The following is an 11,339-nucleotide window of genomic DNA, read 5'->3' as shown; positions in this document are numbered from 1 at the left end:
CAGTCCTAATCTCTGGGGGGAGTTGATTCCAGAGAGCTGGGGCCACCACAGAGAAGGCTCTTCCCCTGGGTCCCGCCAGACAACATTGTTTAGTCGACGGGGCCCGGAGGAGGCCAACTCTGGGACCTAAATGGCCACTGGGATTTGTGCAGCAGAAGATGGTCCTGGAGGTATTCTGGTCCGATGCCATGGATGGATGGATGGATTGCGACAGATTTGAATACTGGGCCCTATTAAACAAAATGAGATTCAGTGTAGAAAAAACTACTGTTTTACAATTCGGCAAAAAACCCTAAATATACAAGTAAAGAATATATTTTACTGTGAGTGGGATCTAGTTGACAATCACTTGAATATGAGCCAGCAATGTGCAACAGCAACCACAAAAACCAATGCAGTCTTTAAATTGATATACCTGTAAATGGTATAATTCAGGAGTGGGTTCTTACCTTTTCCTACTGGTGCACTGAGTGTGCATTGTGATGTTTTGTGCATGCACATGCCCACTACACTTGCGTGCATGTGTGCCTGCATCCCCAGAACGATTTGCTTCTGCGCATGCGCAGAGGGACAATTTGACTACTGCGCATGCTGAGAGAGGTGAAAATCGCAGAAAATTATATTTTAAAAGACGTGGCGTACACAGACTGGCAAAGACAGACCAGAGTCGTCATGCCAGAATTGCACAACTGGTGGGCCGCTATCGGAGCAGTGCACCGGATCGTATCAGTAGGAACCCACCATTGATATAATTGCTTCCAAATCTATGTAGGTTTGAAACACATTTAATGTGTAGAGAGCTATCATGGGCTTTCCTAAATATGCCCATGTCACACCAACGCTCTGCAGTCTGCATTGGTTGCCGATCAGTTTCCGGTCACAATTCAAAGTGTTGGTTATGCCCTTCATGGCACCGGACCAGAATCTCTCCGGGACCGCCTTCTGCCGCACGAATCCCAGTGACCAGTTAGGTCCTACAGAGTTGGCCTTCTCCGGGTCCCGTCAACTAAACAATGTCGTTTGGTGGGACCCAGGGGAAGAGCCTTCTCTGTGGCGGCCCCGACCCTTTGGAACCAACTCCCCCCAGATATCAGAGTTTCCCCCACCCTCCTTGCCTTTCGTAAGCTCCTTAAAACCCACCTGTCGTCAGGCATGGGGGAACTGAGACTTTCCCTCCCCCTAGGCTTATAAAATTTATGCATGGTATGTTAGTATGTATGATTGGTTTCTATATTGGGGTTTTAAATTAACTTAAATATTAGATTTGTTTACATTGTATTATTGTTGCTGTTAGCTGCCCCGAGTCTGCGGAGAGGGGCGGCATACAAATCTGATTAATAAATAAATAATAATAAATGCAAATACAGAAGCTCTGTAGAGCAGTGTTTCTCAACCTCGGCAACTTGAAGATATCTGGACTTCAACTCCCAGAATTCCCCAGCCAGCAAATGCTGGCTGGGGAATTCTGGGAGTTGAAGTCCAGATATCTTCAAGTTGCCAAGATTGGGAAATTGCTGTAGAGTGCTTTGAAATTAGGCCTAGCCCAAACAAAATACAGGATGGAATATACTCATCTCATGTAGATAATTCACATTCATAATTTTTAATGGATGATATGTTGAACCAGAAAATTCAGATCCACTAAGAGCAAGTGTTTGTAAAGGAATGTGTAGAATTGTAGAATTTCAAAACATAAATTCATCCATCTAAAAAAACAAATATCATTTAAAAAAGAATATTGTTCTACATCTATGCATATTTAAGGTAGCTTCAGAGGATGTGGTTTTACCACAACAATTTTATGAATGGCCTCTGATAATAGAAGTTAGAGAGCAAGGGTGGAATCCTTCAGGCGTTTCCCTCGGTTGGAGGTCAGAATTATTTTTGGCACAAAACGGCTAGACCAGACATGTTAAGCCATCTTCACTGAACCATGCAAGGGCAAATAAGCCCTAAGGGTGCTCATTCAACATGCCAAGTTAAAGTCACAGTTTGGCTAGTATGAGGTGCAGAATGGAGAACTGTGTCCTTCTGGTATTCTTTGCCCTGGTTAGTCTGGTGCACCAGTTGCGGCCCTACTTGGACAGGGAGTCATTGCTCACAGTTGCTCATGCCCTCATCACCTTGAGGTTCGATTACTGCAACGCTCTCTACATGGGGCTACCTTTGAAAAGTGTTCGGAAACTTCAGATCGTGCAGAATGCGGCCACAAGAGCCATCGTGGGGCTTCCCAGATTGGACCAGGTTTCTGCAACACTCCATGGCCTGCATTGGCTGCCGATCAGTTTCCGGTCACAATTCAAAATGTTGGTAATGACCTTTAAAGCCCTACATGGCATTGGACCAGAATATCTCTGGAACTGCCTTCTACTGCACGAATCCCAGCGGCCGATAAGGTCCCACAGAGTTGGCCTTCTCCGGGTCCCGTCGACCAAGCAATGTCGTTTGGCAGGTCCCAGGGGAAGAGCCTTCTCTGTGACGGCCCCCTGGAATCAACTCCCCCCAGAGATTAGAACGGCCCCCACCCTCCTTGTCTTCCGCAAATTACTCAAAACCCACCTATATCGCCAGGCATGGGGGAACTGAGACACCTCCCCCAGGCCTTTATATTTTATGTTTGGTATGTATGTGTTGTTTGGTTTTAAATGGTGGAGTTTTATATGTTTTTTCTTTTAATATTAGATTTGTTTCACTGTAATATTGTCTTTACTATTGTTGTGAGCCGCCCCGAGTCTTCGGAGAGGGGCGGCAGGCAAATCTAATAAATTATTATTATTATTATTATTAGTGTGCTGAAAGATACTATGCAATCAGTGATGGGCTCCTACAGGTATGGTTAGGTACGCAGAACCGGTAGAAAAATTTTGGTTTTTCCTATCACAGTATAATTGAATGTTGAATGTGTATAATTTTAGAAAAGCTGTGCATGTGTGTACATACACTTTATATAGTAGATAATGTATATGTTGTGTGCCTGTGTGCAATGTGTATGTACACAATACACAATAATATGTATGGCTTATATACATAGAATGAAATAATATAGTATATTTTGGATCTTCAGTAATAGTAAAGGAAACTGGATCTCTTTGAGGCGAGGAGAGGCCCAAATCTTTGATGTGAGTGATGTCAAGTTGGCCACGTTTAAGCCAGTCACATGACCGTTAAGCCACCCCCTGTTCGCATGATCATCAAGCCACTCCCACTTGGTCACATGGCTGCCAAGCCACACCCACAAAATAAGCCACGCCCCTGTGTGGTAGTAAAAAAATTTTTGCAGCCCTTCACTGTATGCAATCCTCAGTGCAAGGGTGGATTCAGGATTGTGTTGCATGCCATGAGCATGCGCAGTGCTAAAAAAACAAAATGGCACCACCATAGGCACTGCCAAGAGAACCAGCTCAGGGATATGGCAGGCCTGGGTCTCTGCCGGTTCCAGCGACCCAGGCTGCCAAGTTACTACCTATTCTATACACAATGGTACCTCTACTTACGAACTTAATTCGTTCCGTGACCAGGTTCTTAAGTAGAAATGTTTGGAAGAAGAAGCAATTTTTCCATAGGAATCAATGTAAAAGCAAATAATGTGTGCGATTGGGAAAACCGAGTCTTCGGAGAGGGGCGGCATACAAATCTAAATAAAAAATAAAAAATAAATAAAATAAATAAATAAAAACCACAGGGAGGGTGGAGGCCCTGTTTCCTCCCAAGAGATTCCTAGAGAGGCCCCACATGAGCTTCTCCCTGACTTCTCTGGCCCTGTTTCCTCCCAGGAGATTCCTAGAGAGGCCCCACAGGAGCTTCTCCCTGACTTCTCTGGCCCTGTTTCCTCCCAGGAGATTCCTAGAGAGGCCCCACAGGAGCTTCTCCCTGACTTCTCTGGCCCTGTTTCCTCCAGGAGATTCCTAGAGAGGCCCCACAGGAGCTTCTCTCTGACTTCTCTGGCCCTGTTTCCTCCCAGGAGATTCCTAGAGAGGCCCCACAGGAGCTTCTCCCTGACTTCTCTGGCCCTGTTTCCTCCAGGAGATTCCTAGAGAGGCCCCACAGGAGCTTCTCTCTGACTTCTCTGGCCCTGTTTCCTCCCAGGAGATTCCTAGAGAGGCCCCACAGGAGCTTCTCCCTGCCTTTTCCAGTTACAGTTTTGGAAGCTCAGGTTTGTAAGTGGAAAATGGTTCCTGAGAAGAGGCAAAAAAAATCTTGAACACCCGGTTCTTATCTAGAAAAGTTCATAAGTAGAGGCCTTCTTAGGTAGAGGTACCACTGTAACTGATCTGAACCGGTAGGAACCCACCTCTGCCTTAATGTAGAATTAAAGTTTACCTGACAATACTGGTAAAGTTTTGTTCAGGCAGCAAAATGTTACAGGCTGTTCTTTCGCCTTGAGAACATAACGATCTGTGCAGTGAATAACAGAATGATTCTGTAATTTTCATGACAATTTTACTTGTTTGTGAGAGAATCTCTGCAAAGTCATTTCAGTCCAGCGGAGGGCAGCAAAGCTTAGATGTTTGGAGAATATTGCCTACAGTCTTAAGAAAGCTATTAAAAGTCTGAGGCTGTTTTGTTCTTTCAAAAATTCCTTTTTGTATTTTAGTGTAGTGCTTCTAGTATCTCAAATTATTTTTTAAAATAGTATAAAAATGGTCCTTTATAGAAATTGGGATAGAAACTGAAGCAGCAATACTCGTTGGCTTTTACATAGTGACAGTGGTGGGTTGCTACTGGTGTGGTAGGCCAGTGTTTCCCAACCTTGGCAATTTGAAGATATTTGGACTTCAACTCCCAGAATTCCCCAGCCAGCAAATGCTGGCTGGGGAATTCTGGGAGTTGAAGTCCAGATATCTTCAAGTTGCTAAGGTTGGGAAACACTGTGGTAGGCAAACAATGCCGTCTGGCAGGACCTAGGGGGAGAGCCTTCTCTGTGGGGGCCACAGCCCTGTGGAATCAGCTCCCCCCGGAGATTCACATTGCCCCCACCCTCCTCGCCTTCCGAAAGAGCTTAAAAACTCATCTTTGCCGCCAGGCCTAGGGTTTCTAGATCTTCCCCCCCTGACCAATGAATGTTTTTTTAGTATGATTGTCGAATGAATGGTTAATGGAAGTTTTTTAAATTTGAATTTTTAGGATTGTTTTTTAATGTATTAATAATTGAATTGCTTATTATTGTTTCTTGTACATGCTGTGAGCCAACCCGAGTGTCCTCGGAGAGGGGCGGCATACAAATTGAATAAAATAAAATAAAATAAAATAAAAAATAAAATAAATAAAATAAAATAAAATAAAATAAATAAAATAAAAAAATCAATAAAATAAAATCAATAAAATAAATAATAAAATAATAAAATATAAAGTAATAATAAAATAAAATAAAATAAATAAATAATAATTAAAAAATAAAATAAAATATAATTAAAAAGTCTCCTACTTGAGTAGGGGATTGGACTAGAAGACCTTTAAGATCCTTCCACTATTACTGTGTTGATCTTAGTTGGGCTTCTGAGTTGTCATAGGTTTGGATCAAGAACCTTGCCTTCTAAAAACCTAGGTCTCTCCTGAATATGTCTAAGATACACAGAACCAGTCTCTGGCCAGTTCTAATTCTCAATGCCCATACTCTAATGTTCTTCCAAGTGAGAACATGATCATGAATCAGCTTCCGGCTTCATACGTAGATAAATTTATGTATTAAAAATAGGTAAAAAACCTTTGTTTTCCATTCACAGTATGGGACACACTGTACAAACTGACAGAAAGAAGCATAATCTTTGCAAAGAATCCAACTATTGTCAGGTGTCATCATCTCCCCATTCACTTATTTTAATTACCAGAAATCCCATTAGAATGAAGGAAATGGGAATAGTAAATAATTGAAGAGCAATCATCTCTACTAGAAATTACTTTTCAGGTGTCAGGCACCATGGAGAACTGAGTTCATAGCAGGAAAACCTATCTATGGAAAAAAAAAAGATGACAGATGTTTTTGAATTTTGGATTATATGGGAAAATTTGTATGCTTCTGGCAACATCCATTCACCTTGCTACCCAGCCTGAGGTGGGGGACGACCCAGGAAGGAGAGCGCAGGAAACACAAAGCAGATTGTCAGCCCACTGAGCGACACTGCTGAGGTTGTAAGTCAAGGACTTAACAGTTCACTTGAACGATGATGATCTTTCAAGCCACTCCCACCTGGTCACAGGGCTGGCAAGCCACACCTGCCCAGTCACATGACCATTAAGACACACCCACAAAATAAGCCACACCCAGAGTGTGGCAGTTAAAAATTTGGCTGCCCATTACTGCTCACCCCTGATTCTGTTCCTTTCTTCAGTGATGTAATTCACTTCTGCATAATGCTTAAGAATGTTTCAAGTGTTTTGTCTCTATTACTGCAGAATTTTTGATGAATTCTGAGAAGAGATCAAGGATGAGTCTACAGAGAGGGGCGGCATACAAATCCAATAAATAAATAAATAAATAAATAAATTTAAATAAATAAATAAATAAATAAATAAATAAATAATATTCTGAACAATAAGTGAGAGAGAAATTTCTCGGCTTTGCCCACAGAAGCTAGATTTAAGATTAGAAAATACAGTGATACCTTGTCTTACAAACTTAATTGGTTCCAGAACGAGGTTCTTAAGGTGAAAAGTTTGTAGGACAAAACAATGTTTCCCATAGGAATCAATGGAAAAGCGATTAATGCGTGCAAGCCCAAAATTCACCCCTTTTGCCAGCCGAAGCGCCCAGTTTTGCACTGCTGGGATTCCCCTGAGGCTCCCCTCCATAGGAAACCCCACCTCCGGACCTCTGTGTTTTTGCAATGCTGTGATTTCACTGAGGCTCCCCTCGCTGGGAAACCCCACCTCTGGACTTCCTTTGCCAGCGAAGTGCCCATTTTTGCGCTGCTGGGATTCCCTTGCAGCATCACAAAAACACGGAAGTCTGGAGGTGGGGTTTCCCATGGAGGGGAGCCTCAGGGGAATCCCAGCAGTGCAAAAATAGGTGCTTCGCTGGCAACGGAAGTCCGGAGGCGGGGCATCCCAGCGGCGGCGGTGGGTTTGTAAGGTGAAAATAGTTTGTAAGAAGAGGCAAAAAAATCTTAAACCCCGGGTTTGTGTATCAAAAATTTTGTATGACGAGGCGTTTGTAAGACGAGGTATCACTGTATATTAGTTTCTAGATAAACCTGTTAATCTTTGTGATGTATTACAGTACTTTGATTTTTGCAACATCTTTATTAGAGAGGAAACATTACCCACCATTTTCTCATATTATTGCTGTTCACACCCAGAGGTGATTCAATACTGTAACAACACCAACCTCACAGATTTGGACTTTGGAAATACCTTAAGGAAATCTATAAAAATAAGAATTTCAGGAGCACTACCAGAATATTTATTTATTTATTTTATTAATCGGATTTATATGCCACCCCTCTCTGAGGACTCAGGGCAGCTTACAACACATAAAAAGACAATATATATTGAAATCCAATTAATTAAACCTAATAGAGTAGTATCATTCATAAACTGACTTTGAATTTGGCACCAACCATCATCTTCAATAAAGGAAGATTATAGAGGGGGGAAAGCCGATGTCCATCCTTTTCTATATTTCAGAAATTATAAAGGTAAATAATCTGGGAGAACAATTGGTTTCTATTTTTGCAAAATACAGTAGTTTCACGCAAACCAAAGAGAAATTCATATAGGGAAACTTGAGCAAAGGCAGAGATTAGCATATCATTTGAAATAATATAAGCATAGTATTAATACTATATCTGTGATCAGAACAGCTGGATGTCCAAGAATAAAAAGGCTTTTTATCAGTGTTTTATATGATAGAAACATTGATTAGTGCCTCACATCTGTGCAACATCTAACTTTCCTATCATTTAATCACAGTTAGCAATAGTTTTCTATCTCATTTTTTTTTCTTTTTTCAGAAGCAAGAAATAAGCCCTTTCCCCAGGGGACAAGTGAGTGAGGCAACATTTATAATAGCTTCGGGGCTAGTAAAATATTAATTGCATAGTTCTGAAATAGGAACTGACAGATGCTTACTCCTACTGGTGAGAGATAATATATCCGGTCCACACAGATAGTATTTGGGGAAATTTCTGCCTTTCACTTCTCTGGTTCCTGAAGAAAGGCATCAAATAAATTTGGACAAGGAGCAAAGCTTAAGCTTAATTTTCTTCCTTCAGAGCTGCAAATCTTTCATGCTAGCCAAGCAAATGCCCACTGCAGTGTTCACGTGCACACATGAAATAACAGACAATGTGATTTTCATATACTAACCCAACCAATGCCAGGAGTGTATACGATAATATATGAAATTAGGAAACTTAGTCTTTTCACTCCTCTGGAATAAATGTGGCCCTTTCTTCCATCTTCACCATGCAGATAATGTTTGTCAACCATTTGACTGTTGGAATAAGTAGACTAATATTGCTCACTGAGGCTATGGTTTCTGTCTTTGGATATCTACACATGTGCTGATTTTAGTCACAATAATGCTTTGGTACTATTGAGTTTAAAAATCAAAATTTCATATACTTTGAGATCTGAGCAAGACATGATGATATAGTTTCATGATGCCATCACAGAGGTAATATGATATTTATAATGTGCATCATTTGGGGACAATGTCTGTCTGTCTGTTTGTCTATCTATCCTATCTATCTATCTATCTATCTATCTATCTATCTATCTATCTATCTATCTATCTATCTATCTATCTATCTACAGTATCTCTGTGTGTGCTATATCTATCATCTATCTATCTATCTATCTATCTATCTATCTATCTATCTATCTATCTATCTATCTATCTATCCATCCATCCATCCATCCATCCATCCATCCATCCATCCATCCATCCATCCATCGGATTTATATGCCACCCCCTATGTACATAGCTGAGAGTCCTGTATCTCCATCCACCTTCTTGAGATTGACCAACCTATTTGTGTTTTGCTCTAACCTCTCAAAATTGTGGGAATAGAGAAGAGTTATGATGAGAAGGGATAAAGTGTGCATTCTGTTTTTTACTTCACACAGCCATCAAAAACAGTAGATTGCTTTAAGATATTATTCCAAAGCCTACAGTTATCTGCCTCAATGGCTATACCTTTCTGATGTAAATATACATCAAATATTCATCATGTTACGTTCATCAAACATTTCTTCCTAATTTACTCTCCTCAGTGATTGCTGAATTTCTACTTGCTCATTTTCTTACCATTCTTCATGAATCTAGAAAACTGAATGTCTACATATGGTCAGATGAAAATTATCCACTGTTTTTGCCCATTTCAGTGTCTAAACTATGTCCACCTTTGAGGAACACTGGATTGGAAACCCAACTCTGGTTGTTGCAAGGTCTAATAACAGAATCTTGAGAACGCGATAGCAAAGAGTATCAAGACAGGACAACCTTGAGCTTCTTTCTCACTTTCTCCTCCTTTCCTGGATCTAAGATGATATTTATCTGACGGCTCTTGTGTATCATCTTCAAGACCATCTCTTTACTCTTCTGATACTAATAACTGGATGAGACGTATATATCAGTATTCAGAAAGTGTGTTAGTTTTACCCAAACTTGTATGACTGATGTTGTTTTAAAATTGATTGCTTTCATTTGACTGGTTTCCTTCAAGTGTCATGGAGAAAATTAGAGCTTTTTGGAGAGAAGAGCACTTTGTGTCTGCTGAGTGCAGTTTGCTGGGTGTGAAATGTTCCCCAATTTCCATCTCATTACTGAATTGTACATTTCCATCAAATTATTTATGTTTGAAGGAAACATCAGGACTTAAATGGATGGTGTCAAATGTAAACTGGTTATCTGTTTGCCCCACCATGTGGCCAAATGGTTTTTGCGTATACAACGAGGAGGGGTAGGCATAATAATAAGAATGCTTTTACTTTGTGCACTAATGTCATTTTGCAGTACATTTCACCAACACTTAAAAAGTATATTAAAGAAGTGTCTGAGCCATATTAATGGAGTGGGCAATAATTTGTCTGTTTTTTTCCATTTATTTCAGGATTTGGGCACAGTGGTGAAATTTAATTTTCCCCCCACTGTCGGTTCTGTGGACATGGCTCGGTGGGTGTGGTGTGGCTTGGCTTGGTGAGCATGGCTTGGACATGGCAGGGGAAGGATATTGCAAAATCTCCATTCCCACCCCACTCTGGGGCCAGCCAGAGGTGGTTGGTTTGCTGCTTCTCTGAACTACTCAAAATTTCTGCCATCGGTTCTGTTATGTTTGTTCTTTTAAAAAGCTGTTATGTTTGCAAGCTGTATAATAAAGGTGATAGCTGATTGGAGCAGGGTGACCAATAAGCAGCCTGCTAGCACAACCAATGGGAAGCCTGGTCGTGACCAATGAGGAGCCTCCGGGCTCAGCCAATAGGAAGTTCCAGCGCCAAGTCTTGAAACACTGTCACCAATCCCTGTGCTAGTAACCATGTATATAAGGTGCGGGTTATGCTACTTGTTTCCCAATTTCACTTATACATCGAGCTGGTCACTTCAACTGTTCCTAAATGCTAATAAAGAGCTTTTAGCCTTTTCCCGAGCCCCCAGCCTCTGATTTAACAGGTTTGGGGGGGAGGGAAGAGTTTAAAGCAGTGGTTTCCAACCGTTTTTTGGCCATGCCCCACTTAAGCAATTCTAAAATCCTGAGCTAACCCCCCCATGACATATAATTCTTATTATTCAAAAAGTGAACTACTCACACGGAGGAAGCAATTAAAAGGCAATTAACTAGGTTTAAACAAGGTTCCAATTGGCACCATTAAAAATGAAACCCCACCACCACCCGTGGAGCAGGTTGGGAACCAGGGGTTTAAAGGTAAAGCTCATGTATAAAAGCTTAATTCTAACAAGGTCAGAAACAGCCTAAAACTTGGTCACCCAATACCATAAAAAGGAACAGCTGGAAATCATTCCTGCCACTTTCAACAGAGTGAACCTCTGGTCAATCACACCATCTGGGCAGGAGAAAAGTTGCCACAATGTTGAGTCTTCATTTCATTCTAAATTGGGCTTTCATTTCATACTTAGCAATCCCTAATGTTCTTATCAGTTTCAATGTTCCTTGCAAGAAATTTAATTATCCTTTGTCTCGAGGGCATATGTGCATTGCTTCTAGTTTTAGTCTCTATTAAGAGAAACATGACATCAGATAGCCGCTTTAAGATTTTGCAAATGGGGTAAACAAATGTTCATAAGGATCATGACTTGCACTTTAGAAAGTCCTACCAAAGTGTTATGCAGGTATTTGCCTGTGAAACCGGGTACCATGTCAGTCCTAGATCAGAAATCAAAG

Source organism: Erythrolamprus reginae, chromosome 3 (assembly GCF_031021105.1).
Source record: "Erythrolamprus reginae isolate rEryReg1 chromosome 3, rEryReg1.hap1, whole genome shotgun sequence".
Lineage (NCBI taxonomy): Eukaryota > Metazoa > Chordata > Lepidosauria > Squamata > Dipsadidae > Erythrolamprus > Erythrolamprus reginae.
Note: the sequence above shows the minus strand (reverse complement) of the source record.